Genomic DNA, 14,904 nt, shown 5'->3' with positions numbered 1-14,904 from the left:
AAAAAGGCTTCTTTAACCACTAAGGTTGAGGAATATAAAGCCAAGATACCTTATCCTCAAAAACTCCGGAAAGAGGAGCAGGATAAGCAATTTGCTCGCTTTGCAGATTATCTAAGGACTCTTGAAATAAAGATTCCTTTTGCAGAGGCACTTGAGCAAATACCTTCTTATGCCAAGTTCATGAAAGAGATCTTGAGTCATAAAAAGGAGTGGAGAGAAACAGAAAGAGTTCTCCTCACTGAAGAATGCAGTGCAGTCATTCTGAAAAGCTTTCCTGAAAAGCTTAAAGACCCTGGGAGCTTTCTGATACCATGCATATTAGAAGGTGATTGCACCAAGACAGCTCTATGCGATCTTGGGGCGAGCATCAACCTGATACCTGCATCCACTATCAGGAAGCTTGGCTTAACTGAAGAAGTTAAACCAACCAGGATATGTCTCCAACTTGCTGATGGTTCCACTAAATACCCATCAGGCGTGATTGAGGACATGATTGTCAGAGTTGGGCCATTCGCCTTTCCCACTGACTTTGTTGTGCTGGAAATGGAGGAGCACAAGAGTGCTACTCTCATTCTAGGAAGACCCTTCCTAGCAACTGGACGATCCCTCATTGACGTCCAGCAGGGGGAAATAACCCTGAGAGTCAACGATAACGAGTTCAAGTTGAACGCTGTCAAAGCCATGCAGCATCCAGACACATCAACAGACTGCATGAAAGTTGACCTTATTGACTCTTTAGTAGAAGAGATCAACATGGCTGAGAGTCTCGAATCAGAGTTGGAAAACATCTTTAAAGATGTTCAGCCTGATTTGGAGGATTCAGGGGGCATGAAAGAGCCTTTGAACTTTCTTCTGAAAGAGGAAAAACCTCCTAAACCAGAGCTCAAGCCACTGCCACCATCCTTGAAATATGCATTTCTAGGAAAAGGTGACACTTTTCTAGTGATCATAAGCTCTGCTTTAAATGCACAGGAAGAGGAAGAACTTATTCAAGTGCTAAGGACACACAAGACAGCTCTTGGGTGGTCCATAGGTGACCTTAAGGGCATAAGCCCAGCTAGATGCATGCACAAAATCCTATTGGAGGATAATGCCAAACCAGTGGTTCAACCACAGAGGCAGCTAAATCCAGCCATGAAGGAAGTGGTGCAGAAAGAGGTCACCAAATTACTAGAGGCTGGGATTATTTATCCCATTTCTGATAGCCCCTGGGTGAGCCCTGTTCAAGTCGTCCCAAAAAAGGGAGGCATGACAGTGATTCATAATGAAAAAAATGAACTGGTTCCTACAAGAACAGTTACAGGGTGGCGCATGTGTATTGACTACAGAAGGCTCAATACAGCCACCAGAAAGGATCATTTTCCTTTACCATTCATAGACCAGATGCTAGAGAGACTAGCAGGTCATGATTATTACTGCTTTTTGGATGGCTACTCAGGCTATAACCAGATTGCAGTAGAACCCCAGGATCAAGAGAAAACAGCATTCACATGTCCATCCGGAGTGTTTGCTTATAGAAGGATGCCCTTTGGGCTATGCAATGCACCTGCAACCTTCCAGAGATGCATGCTCTCTATTTTCTCTGATATGGTGGAAAAATTTCTGGAAGTCTTCATGGATGACTTCTCAGTATATAGAGACTCATTCAGCTCCTGTCTTGATCACCTGAAACTTGTTCTGAAAAGATGCCAAGAAACTAACCTAGTTTTAAACTGGGAAAAGTGTCACTTCATGGTGACTGAAGGAATTGTTCTTGGGCACAAGATCTCAAACAAGGGAATAGAGGTGGATCAAGCAAAAATAGAGGTAATTGAAAAATTACCACCACCTGCCAATGTTAAGGCAATCAGAAGCTTTCTGGGGCATGCAGGATTCTATAGGAGGTTTATAAAGGATTTTTCAAAAATCGCAAAACCTCTAAGCAATCTGCTAGCTGCTGACACGCCATTTGTGTTTGACACAGCATGCCTGCAGGCGTTTGAAACGCTGAAAGCTAAGCTGGTCACAGCACCAGTCATCTCTGCACCAGACTGGACATTGCCATTTGAGTTAATGTGTGATGCCAGTGACCATGCCATTGGTGCAGTATTGGGACAGAGGCATGACAAGCTTCTGCATGTCATTTATTATGCCAGTCGCGTTTTAAATGATGCCCAGAAAAATTACACAACCACAGAAAAGGAATTACTTGCAGTGGTTTACGCCATTGACAAGTTCAGATCCTACTTAGTAGGATCAAAGGTGATTGTGTATACTGACCATGCTGCTCTTAAGTATCTACTCACAAAGCAGGATTCAAAACCCAGGCTCATCAGATGGGTATTGCTTCTGCAAGAGTTTGATATAGAAATAAGAGACAGAAAAGGGACAGAGAACCAAGTAGCTGATCATCTGTCCCGGATAGAGCCAGTGGAAGGGACGTCCCACCCCTTCCTTGAGATCTCTGAGACATTCCCTGATGAGCATCTATTTGCCATTCAGGAAGCACCATGGTTTGCCGATATTGCAAACTATAAAGCTGCAAGGTTCATACCCAAGGAGTACAATAGAATACAAAAAAAGAAACTAATTACTGATGCAAAGTACTACTTGTGGGATGAGCCCTATCTCTTTAAGAGATGTGCAGACGGAATCATCCGTAGGTGTGTCCCCAGAGAAGAAGCACAGAGAATCTTATGGCATTGCCATGGATCTCAATATGGAGGCAATTTCGGAGGTGAGCGAACAGCCACCAAGGTTCTCCAATGTGGCTTCTATTGGCCCACACTCTATAAAGATTCCCGAGAGTTTGTACGTAATTGTGACAGTTGCCAAAGAGCTGGTAATCTGCCTCATGGTTACGCCATGCCTCAACAAGGAATCTTGGAAATAGAGTTGTTTGATGTATGGGGAATTGACTTCATGGGACCTTTCCCACCATCATACTCAAACACTTATATTCTGGTGGCAGTTGACTATGTATCAAAATGGGTTGAAGCTATTGCCACACCCACCAATGATACTAAAACAGTGCTGAAGTTCCTCCAGAAACATATCTTTAGCAGGTTTGGTGTCCCTAGAGTGCTAATCAGTGATGGGGGCACTCACTTCTGCAATAAACAGCTTTACTCTGCCATGGTTCGGTATGGAATTCGCCACAAGGTGGCCACTCCATATCATCCACAAACTAATGGGCAGGCTGAAGTCTCTAACAGAGAATTAAAGAGAATCCTGGAACGGACAGTAAATACCCGTAGAAAGGATTGGGCAAGGAGCTTGGATGATGCTCTGTGGGCTTACAGAACAGCATTCAAGACCCCTATAGGGACCTCTCCATACCAACTCGTGTATGGTAAGGCATGCCACTTGCCCGTGGAACTGGAACATAAGGCCTACTGGGCAACCAGATTCCTAAACTTAGATGCCAAATTAGCAGGAGAAAAACGATTGCTCCAGCTAAATGAGCTAAAGGAATTCAGATTCACAGCTTTCGAAAATGCCAAGCTTTATAAAGAAAAATAAAAAAAATGGCATGACAGAAAGCTGTCATCTAGAATCTTTGAACCAGGACAGAAGGTCCTGTTGTTTAACTCTAGACTCAGGCTATTCCCCGGGAAACTGAAATCCCGGTGGAGGGGACCATACGTGATTACAAGTGTGTCACCATATGGTTATGTGGAGCTTCAAGATATTGATTCTGATAAGAAGTTCATTGTCAATAGACACAGAATCAAGCATTATCTTGAAGGCAACACTGAGCAAGAATGCTCAAGGCTGAAGCTAGATTGAAAGCTCAGCAAAGTCCAGCTAAAGACAATAAAGAAGCGCTTGCTGGGAGGCAACCCAGCCATGGGGCAACAATCCTCTAAGCATTTTTTCCCTTTTTTTATTTTTATTTGTTTATATAAAGTTCACTGACACTAAGGTACAAAGTCATTTGTATAAATTTACAGGGTTACAGAAGGAATCAGCACACAAAACAGAGTAAAAGAGCTCAATGGCAAGAAAACGCCAGTAAAGGGGCATTTTGGGCGTTCAGCGCCCAAAATGGGCATCCACTGGGCGCTGAACGCCAGTAATGGCAGCATTCGGGCGTTCAACGCCAGAAATGGCCACCCACTGGGCGTTGAACGCCAGTAATGGCAGCAACTGGGCGCTGAACGCCCAGGAGATCAGCATTTGGGCGCTGAACGCCCAAAACAGGCAGTGTTTGGGCGTTCAAACGCCAGGAGGACAGGAAGGAGCCAAATCCAAGCAATCCCACACGTATTTCCATTTTAATTTCAAATTTTATGCTTCAATGCATGATTTTTACATGAACATATCAAGAACCCTGATTTCTAAAAACCTTAATTTCTAAAAATCCATATTTCCAAATTCAATCCAACTCTTTTCAAAATCTTTTCTGAAAATCTATCTTTTTCAAAATCTATCTTTTTCACTCAAAAATCTTTTCAACTAATCCATATCTTTTTCAATATCTTTTATTATCTTTTTCAAAAATCTATCCTATCTTTTCAAAATTAAACTATATCTTCTATCTTATCTTTTTCAACTCAATCTTTTTATCTTATCTCCTCCAATTTTTCGAAAATCCAACCCTCCCCCCCCTTTAAATTGGGTTCGGCCTCCCCCCTCCTTCATCAACAAGTGCTACTCAATCTCCTTCTATCCCTCTCCTTTCTTTTCTTTTGCTTGAGGACAAGCAAACCTCTAAGTTTGGTGTGTTTTTCCGAAATCACTAAGATCATGGCTCCCAAAGGGAAACAATACACTCCTAGAGACAAGAAAGAGAGCGTTCCAAAACCACTTTGGAATCAAGGGAAGTTCTTATCTAAAGAACATTCAGACCATTATCTTAAAGTAATGGGTCTGAGATCAGTGATCCCGGAAGTTAGATTCGATCTGAAAGAAGATGAATATCCAGAGATCCAGGAGCAAATTCGAATCAGGAACTGGGAAGTCCTAGCTAATCCTGAAACGAAAGTAGGAAGAAACATGGTCCAGGAGTTCTATGCTAATATGTGGCAGACTGACAAGCAAAGACTATCTGGAACAGCCTGCTACGAATTTCGGACCATGGTCAGGGGAAAAATTGTTCATACCACCCCTGACAAGATCAGAGAGATACTAAAGCTACCTCAGCTAAAGGATGATCCAGACTCCTTCAACAGGAGGATGATGAGAGCAGACATTGGCCTGGATAAAATTGGGGAGGACATCTGTATTCCTGGAGCCAGGTGGACCACCAACACAAAGGGCGTCCCAAATCAACTCAAGAGGGAGGATCTCAAACCAGTTGCCAGAGGATGGCTGGACTTCATTGGACGTTCTCTGTTGCCCACCAGCAACCGTTCTGAAGTCACAGTTAAAAGAGCAGTGATGATTCATTGCATCATGATGGGAAAGGAAGTGGAGGTTCATCAGCTGATTTCAACAGAGCTCTATAAGATTGCTAACAAAAATTCAAGAGAGGCCAGGTTGGCTTATCCAAGTGTGATTTCTCTTCTCTGCAAGGACGCTGGAGTCAAGATGGGAATAACTGAATATATCCTAATTGAAAAGTCAATCACCAAAGCATCAATGGAGAGACAACAAGCACAGGAGGATCCTATAAAGAAAAGAGCACAGGAATTCCTCCCAGAGATTCCTCAAGCAGAATATTGGGAACATCTTGAGATGTCTGTCAACAAGATACAGGAAGCTATGGAGCAAATAATAAAACAACAGAAGGAACACAGTCAAATGCTGACCCATATGCTCAAAGAACAAGAGGAGCAGGGACGTGACTTAAGGGAACTGAAGCGCCAAAAATCTTCTGTGATACCAAGTCTCCCAAGGATCAGAGGAACCCCCATACCCCCAGAATAAAGGTTGTTAATTTCCAATTTCTGCCTTAACTCTGTGACAGTGTCCTTAGAAAAGTACCTTAGAAGTCATATAGTAGTAATTAGTATCTATTTTGATTTTATCTCCAATTAAGCTATAGTTTATTTTTCTCATCATCATCAAACATGAATAAAATAGTAGATCTTTTGAATAAGAAGCAATAAAATCCCGAGTTTAAATAAAACAAATTCTAATTGGTTAAATGTGGTGGCAATGCTTTCTGTCTTCTTAATGAATGCTTGAACAGTGCATATGTCTTTTGAATTTGTTGTTTAAGACTGTTAAATATGTTGGCTCTTGAAAGAATAATGAACATGAGACATGTTATTGATAATCTGAAAAATCATAAAAATGATTCTTGAAGCAAGAAAAAGCAGCAAAGAACAAAGCTTGCAGAAAAAAAAAATGGAAGCAAGCAGAAAAAGCCAGTAACCCTTAAAACTAAAAGGCAAGGGCAAATAAAAGGGATCCCAAGGCTTTGAGCATCAGTGGATAGGAGGGCCTAAAGGACTAAAATCCTGGTCTAAGCGGCTAAACCAAGCTGTCCCTAACCATGTGCTTGTGGCGTGAAGGTGTCAAGTGAAAACTTGAGACTGAGCGGTTAAAGTCAAGGTCCAAAGCAAAAAGAAGAGTGTGCTTAAGAACTCTGGACACCTCTAATTGGGGACTTTAGCAAAGCTGAGTCACAATCTGAAAAGGTTCACCCAGTTATGTGTCTGTGGCATTTATGTATCCGGTAGTAATACTGGAAAACAAAGTGCTTAGGGCCACGGCCAAGACTCATAAAGAAGCTGTGTTCAAGAATCATCACACTGAACTAAGAGAATCAATAACACTATCTGAATTCTGAGTTCCTATAGATGCCAATCACTCTGAGCTTCAATGGATAAAGTGAGATGCCAAAACTGTTCAGGAACAAAAAGCTACTAGTCCCGCTCATCCAATTAGAATCTGAGCTTCAATCAAAAACTCTGAGATATTATTGCTTCTCAACCTATTAGTCTTCTATTTTATTTGTCTAGTTGCTTGAGGACAAGCAACAGTTTAAGTTTGGTGTTGTGATGAGCGGATATTTTATACGCTTTTTGGGGATAATTTCATATAGTTTTGAGTATGTTTTAGTTAGTTTTTAGTCTATTTCTAGTAGTTTTTAGGAAAAATTCATATTTCTGGACTTTACTATGAGTTGTGTATTTTTCTGTAATTTCAGGTATTTTTCTGGCTGAAATTGAAGGAGCTGAGCAAAAATCTGATTCAGGCTGAAAAAGGACTGCTGATGCTGTTGGATTCTGACCTCCCTGCACTCAAAGTGGATTTTCTGGAGCTACAGAACTCGAAATGGCGTGCTTCCAATTGCGTTGGAAAGTAGACATCCAGGGCTTTCCAGCAATATATAATAGTCCATACTTTGCACAAGAATAGACGACGTAAACTGGCGTTCAACGCCAGTCCTCTGCTCAATTCTGGCGTCCAGCGCCAGAAAAGGATCAAAAACTGGAGTTGAACGCCCAAACTGGCACAAAAACTGGCGTTCAACTCCACAAATGGCCTCTGCACGTGGATTGCTTAAAGTCTCAGCCCCAGCACACACCAAGTGGGCCCCAGCACACCAAGTGGGCCCCAAAAGTGGATCTCTGCATCATCCATCATAGTCCACTCATATTTTGTAACCCTAGGCTACTAGTTTAGTATTTAAACAACTTTTAGAAACTTATTTTGTATCTCATGACATTTCAGATCTAAACTTTGTATTCTCTGATGGCATGAGTCTCTAAACCCCATTGTTGGGGATGAGGAGCTCTGCTGTGTCTCGATGAATTAATGCAAGTATTTCTGTTTTCCATTCAAACACGCTTGTTCCTATCTAAGATGTTCATTCGCGCTTAACTGTGATGGAGGTGATGAGCTGTGACACTCATCACCTTCCTCAAATCATGAACGTGTGCCTGACAACCACCTCCGTTCTATATACGATTGAATGAGTATCTCTTAGATTCCTTAATCAGAATCTCCGTGGTATAAGCTAGAACTGATGGCAGCATTCATGAGAATCCGGAAAGTCTAAACCTTGTCTGTGGTATTCCGAGTAGGATTCAAGGATTGAATGACTGTGACGAGCTTCAAACTCTTGAAGGCTGGGCGTTAGTGACAGACGCAAAAGGATAGTAAATCCTATTCCAACCGGATCGAGAACCAACCGGTGATTAGCCGTGCTGTGACAGAGCGCGTGAGCGTAGTTTTCACTGGAAGGATGGAAGGTAGCCATTGACAACGGTGATCCACCAACACACAGCTTGCCATAGGGGGACGTGCGTGCGTGAATCAGAAGACAGAGGAAAGCAGAGATTCAGAGGACAAAGCATCTCCAAAACCCCAACATATTCTCCATTACTGCATAACAAGTAACCTTTAATCCATGCTCTATTGTTTATTCACAATTCAACTGATAAACATAATTGACTTCCTGACTACGATTTACAAGATAACCATAGATTGCTTCAAACCAACAATCTCCGTGGGATTCGACCCTTACTCACGTAAGGTATTACTTGGACGACCCAGTGCACTTGCTGGTCAGTGGTACGCGTTGTGAAAAGTGTGATTCACAATTTGTGCTACCACCAAGAAATGAAGGACAAAATTCGAAAGAGGAGGTGGGAGGAACTCATATCACCAATCACCCGAATGCATATCTCTTAGCCTCCTGATCTACGATCAGAGTCTTCGTGATATAGGCTAGAATTATTGGCGGCCATTCTTGAGATCCAGAAAGTCTAAACCTTGTCTGTGGTATTCCGAGTAGGATCTGGGAAGGGATGGCTGTGGCGAGCTTCAAACTCGCGAGTGCTGGGCGTAGTGACAGACGCAAAAGGATTGCTGAATCCTATTCCAGCAGGATCGAGAACTGACAGATGATTAGCTGTGCGGTGACAGCGCATTGGGACCATTTTCACTGAGAGGACAGGATGTAGCCATTGACAACGGTGATGCCCAACATAAAGCTTGCCATGGAAAGGAGTATGAAGGATTGGATGAAAGCAGTAGGAAAGCAGCGGTTCAGAAGGAATAAAAGCATCTCCATACGCTTATCTGAAATTGTCACCAATGAATTACATAAGTATCTCTATCTTTATTTTATGTTTTATTTATCTTTTAATTATTAAAACTCTATAACCATTTGACTCTTCCTGACTGAGATTTACAAAGTGACCATAGCTTGCTTCAAGCTGCAATCTCCGTGGGATCGACCCTTACTCATGTAAGGTTTATTACTTGGACGACCCAGTGCACTTGCTGGTTAGTTGTGCGAAGTTGTGACAAAGAATTAAGATTATGAACGTGCGTATTAAGTTTTTAGCGTCGTTACCAAGGAATAAACGATCACAATTTCGTGCACCAAGTTTTTGGCGCCGTTGCCGGGGATTGTTCGAGTTTGGACAACTGACGGTTCATCTTGTTGCTCAGATTAGGTAATTTTATTTTAATTTTAAGCTTTGTGTTTTTATTATTCTTATTTTCGAAAAAAAAAAAATAATAAATCATTTTGTTCTTCAGAATTTTTAAGATTGAATTTTAGAGTTTCTTCATGATTTGTTAAAGCCTGGCTGGCTATCAAGCCATGTCTAAATTTTTGGACTGAAGCTTCCACCTATCATGGCAAGAGCCCTTGGACTCTCATCTGATCAGCTGTTATATGCCTGATTTGTATATGCTGAAGCTTGGCTGGCCATTGGCCATGTCTAGTGTTTTGGACCGGAGCTTTCACTGAAAGCTTGGCTGGCTAGTGAGCCATGTCTAATTCCTGGACTGGAGCTTTAGACTAACATTACATGATTCCTGGAATTCTCATAAGAAATTCTGAAATCCTTATTTTTCTTTTTCAAATTAATTTTCGAAAAATACCAAAAAATACCAAAAAAAAAATATAATAAAATCATAAAACCAAAAATAATGTTATGTTTCTTGTTTGAGTCTAGTGTCAATTGTTAAGTTTGGTGTCAATTGCATGTTTTTATAATTCTCTTTAATTTTTGAAAATTCATCATATGTTCTTCATGATCTTCAAGTTGTTCTTGATGATCTCCTTTGTTTGATCTTTGCATTTTCTTGTTGTGCATCTTTTCTTGTTTCTCATATGCATTTTCAATTTGTAAGTGTCTCAACATTAAAAATTTCTAAGTTTGGTGTCTTGCATGTTTCCCTTTTCTTAAAAATTTTCAAAAATAAGTTATGGGTGTTCATCTTGACATTCAAAGTGTTCTTGGTGTTCATCTTGACATTTAAAGTGTTCTTGCATGCATCATGTGTTTTGATCTTAAATTCTCATGTTTTGAGTCTTTTCATTGTTTTTCTCTCTCTTCATAAAAACATTCAAAAATAAAAAAAAATATCTTTCCTTTTTTCTCTCATAAATTTTCGAAAATTTGGTTTGATTTAGTCAAAAAGTTTTTAAAATTTAATTGTTTCTTATGAGTCAAATCAAATTTTCATTTTAAAAATTCTATCTTTTTCAAATCTTTTTAAAAAAATCAAATCTTTTTCATTTTTCTATTATGATTTTCGAAAATTTCAAAATGATTTTCAAAAAATCTTTTTCTTATTTTTGTTTCATATTTTTGAATTCATTGCTAACAATTAATGTGATTGATTCAAAAATTTTAAAGTTTGTTACTTGCCTTTTAAGAAAGGTTCAATCTTTAAATTTTAAAATCATATCTTTTTGGTTTCTTGTTAGTCAAGTAATCAACTTTAATTTTCAAAATCAAATCTTTTTAAATTTCTTTTTCAAATATTTTTCAAAATAAATTTCAATCACATCTTTTTCAAAATCAATTTCAAAATCTTTTCTAACTTCTTATCTTTTCAAAATTGATTTTCAAATCTTTTTCAAGTAATCTTATCTTTTTGTATGATTCTTATCTTTTTCAAACTTACCTAATTAATTTTCTCTCTCTAATTTTCGAAAATCACTAACCTCTTTTTCAAAATTCTTTTTTAATTAACTAATTATTTTAATTTTTTTTATTTCATTTGTCTTTTTAATTTTCGAATTTTAACTTTAATTTTAAATTAAAAACAAAACTACTTTTATTTTATTTTGTTTAATTTTCGAATTCTTCCCCCTCTCATCTCCTTCTAATTATTTATTTATCTACTAACACTTCTCTTTCACTCAAAAATTCGAACCCACTCTTCTTCTCTGTGTTTGAATTCTTATCTTTTCCTTTTTCTATTATTCTCTTCTTCTACTCAGATAAGGAATCTCTATACTGTGACATAGAGGATTCCATATTTTCTTTTGTGTTCTCTTCTTTTTCATATGAGCAGGAACAAGGATAAAAACATTCTTGTTGAAGCTGATCCTGAACCGGAAAGGACTCTGAAGAGGAAGCTAAGGGAAGCTAAAGCACAACTCTCTGGAGAAAATCTGACAGAAATTTTCGAAAAAGAAGGAGACATGGCCGAACCCAACAACAATGCAAGAAAGATGCTTGGTGACTTTACTGCACCAAATTCTAACTTACATGGAAGAAGCATCTCAATCCCTGCCATTGGAGCAAGCAATTTTGAGCTAAAGGCTCAATTAGTTTCTCTGATGCAACAGAATTGCAAGTTTCATGGACTTCCATCAGAAGATCCTTTTTAGTTCTTAACTGAATTCTTGCAAATCTGTGATACTATTAAGACCAATGGGGTTGATCCCGAGGTCTACAAGCTTATGCTTTTCCCGTTTGCTGTAAGAGACAGAGCTAGAATATGGTTGGACTCTCAACCTAAAGATAGCCTGAACTCTTGGGATAAGTTGGTCACGGCTTTCTTAGCCAAGATCTTTCCTTCTCAAAAGCTTAGCAAACATAGAGTTGATGTTCAAACCTTCAAACAGAAAGAAGGTGAATCCCTCTATGAAGCTTGGGAGAGATATAAGCAACTGACCAAAAAGTGTCCTTCTGACATGCTATCAGAATGGACCATCCTGGATATATTCTATGATGGTCTGTCTGAATTATCAAAGATGTCATTGGACCATTCTGCAGGCGGATCCATTCACCTAAAGAAAATGCCTGCAGAAGCTCAAGAACTAATTGACATGGTTGCAAATAACCAGTTCATGTACACTTCTGAAAGGAATCCTGTGAGTAATGGGACACCTCAGAGGAAGGGAGTTCTTGAAATTGATACTCTGAATGCCATATTGACTCAGAATAAAATATTGACTCAGCAAGTCAATATGATTTCTCAGAGTCTGAATGGAATGCAAGCTGCATCCAACAGTACTAAAGAGGCATCTTCTGAAGAAGAAGCCTATGATCCTGAGAACCCTGCAATAGCAGAGGTGAATTACATGGGTGAACCCTATGGAAACACCTATAATCCCTCATGGAGAAATCATCCAAATTTCTAATGGAAGGATCAACAAAAGCCTCAACAAGGCTCTGATCTATCTAAGGCCACTTTAGCATAACCTTTTTCAATAATGGTGGAAGAAACAGGTTTAGCAATAGCAAACCTTTTTCATCATCCACTCAGCAACAGACAGAGAATTCTGAGCAGAGTCCATCTAGCTTAGCAAATATAGTCTCTGATCTATCTAAGGCCACTTTAAGTTTCATGAATGAAATAAGGTCCTCCATCAGAAATTTGGAGGCACAAGTGGGCCAGCTGAGTAAAAGAGTCACTGAAACTCCTCCTAGTACTCTCCCAAGCAATACAGAAGAGAATCCAAAAAGAGAGTGCAAGGCCATTACCTTCCTGGGTATGGCCGAACCCAAAGAGGAGGAGGAGGACGTGACTCCTAGTGAGGAAGACCTCCTGGGACGTTCAGTGACCAATAAGGAGTTTCCCTTTGAGGAAGCAAAGGAATCTGAGGCTCATCTAGAGACCATAGAGATTCCACTAAACCTCCTTTTACCATTCATGAGCTCTGATGACTATTCATCTTCTGAAGAAGATGAAGACATTGCTGAAGAGCAAGTTCCTCAATATTTAGGAGTAATCATGAAGCTGAATGCCAAATTATTTGGTAATGAGACTTGGGAGGATGAACCTCCATTGCTCATCAAGGAACTAAATGCTTTGGTTCAGCAAACTCTACTTCTAAAGAAACAGGATCCTGGTAAATTCTTAATACCCTGTAACATAGGCACAATGACCTTTGAGAAGGCTCTGTGTGACCTGGGGTCAGGCATAAACTTAATGCCACTCTCTGTAATGGAGAAACTAGGAATCTTTGAGGTACAAGCTGCCAAATTCTCATTAGAGATGGCAGACAAATCCATGAAACAGGCTTATGGACTAGTAGAGGACGTGTTAGTAAAGGTTGAAGGCCTTTACATCCCTGCTGATTTCATAATCCTAGACACTGGGAAGGATGAGGATGAATCCATCATCCTTGGAAGACCCTTCCTAGCCACAGCAAAAGCTGTGATTGATGTGGACAGAGAAGAGTTGGTCCTTCAACTGAATGAGGACAACCTTATGTTTAAAACTCAAGGATCTCCTTCTGTGACCATGGAGAGGAAGCATGAAAAGCTTCTCTCACTGCAGAGTCAACCAAAGTCCCCACAGTCAAACTCTAAGTTTGGTGTTGGGAGGTCCCAACAATGCTCTGAACATCTGTGAGGCTCTATGAGAGGTCACTGTCAAGCTATTGACATTAAAGAAGCGCTTGTTGGGAGGCAACCCAATGTTATTTAATTATATATCTATTTATTTTCCATTACTATTTTATGTTTTCTTTAGGTTGATGATCATGTGAAGTCACAAAAACTACTAAAGAATAAAAAACAGCATTAAAAATAGTACACCCTAGAGGAAGAGCATTCTGGTGTTTAAACGCCAGAAACAAGCATCTGTCTGGCATTTAACGCCAGAAACAAGCACCAAGCTGGCGTTTAACGCCAAAAACAAGCATCAACCTGGCATTAAACACCAGAAACAGGCTACATTTGGGCGTTTAATGCCAAAAATAGGCAGCAGTCTGGCGTTAAATGCCAGTATTGCATACAGAAGGTGTTTTGTACGCCTAAATGGTGCAGGGATGAGAAATCCTTGACACCTCAGGATCTGTGGACCCCAAAGGATCCCCACCTACCCCACCTCTTCTTCTCTCTTCTTCACACCTTTTCATAACTCTCTTCCCCAAATACCCTTCACCAATCACCTCCATACCTCTTCCCCAAATACCCTTAACCACTCACATCTATCCACTCTTCCCCATAAACCCCACCTACCTCCAAAATTCAAATTCTTTTCCCTCCCAAACCCAACCCTAATGGCCGAAAGCTAAACCCCCCCACTCCTATATAAACCTCTCATTCCTTCTTCATTTTCACACAACACACCCCTTTCTTCTTCCCTTGGCCGAATACACACCTCTCTCCCTTTCCTCCATTTTTCTTCTTCTTCTCCTTCTTTCTTTCTTCTTTTGCTCGAGGACGAGCAAACATTTTAAGTTTGGTGTGGTAAAAGTATTGCTTTTTGTTTTTTCATAACCATTAATGGCACCTAAGGCTAGAGAAACCTCAAGAAAGAGGAAAGGGAAGGCAATTGCTTCCACCTCTTAGTCATGGGAGATGGAGAGATTCATCTCAAAGGTCCATCAAGACCACTTTTATGAAGTTGTGGCCAAGAAGAAAGTGATCCTTGAGGTTCCCTTCAAGTTCAAAAAGAGCGAATATCCGGAGATCCGACAAGAGATTAGAAGAAGAGGATGGGAAGTTCTCTCTAATCCTATTCAACAAGTCGGGATCTTAATGGTTCAAGAGTTCTATGCAAACGCATGGATCACTAGGAACCATGATCAAAGTGTGAACCCGAATCCAAAGAATTGGCTTACAATGGTTTGGGGGAAATACTTAGATTTCAGTCCGGAAAATGTAAGGTTGGCATTCAACTTGCCAATGATGCAAGAAAATGCACGCCCTTACACTAGAAGGGTCAACTTTGATCAAAGGTTGGACCAAGTCCTCATGGACATATGTGTGGAAGGAGCTCAATGGAAAGTTGACCCAAGAGGCAAACCGGTTCAATTGAGAA

The 14,904-nt window shown here is 40.1% G+C and overlaps 1 non-coding gene across 1 annotated transcript; it reads right to left on the bottom strand.

Moving 5' to 3' along the window:
- Positions 1 to 11,720: 11,720 nt before the first annotated feature.
- Positions 11,721 to 11,826, bottom strand: LOC148568289 (small nucleolar RNA R71). Its single transcript, XR_015882193.1, has one exon. It is a non-coding gene; the product is annotated as a small nucleolar RNA R71 (small nucleolar RNA).
- Positions 11,827 to 14,904: the final 3,078 nt, after the last annotated feature.

The sequence above is a fragment of the Arachis ipaensis genome, chromosome B4 (assembly GCF_059453495.1).
Source record: "Arachis ipaensis isolate K30076 ecotype BB chromosome B4, ASM5945349v1, whole genome shotgun sequence".
Lineage (NCBI taxonomy): Eukaryota > Viridiplantae > Streptophyta > Magnoliopsida > Fabales > Fabaceae > Arachis > Arachis ipaensis.
This window is presented reverse-complemented; position numbering and strand designations above follow the sequence as displayed.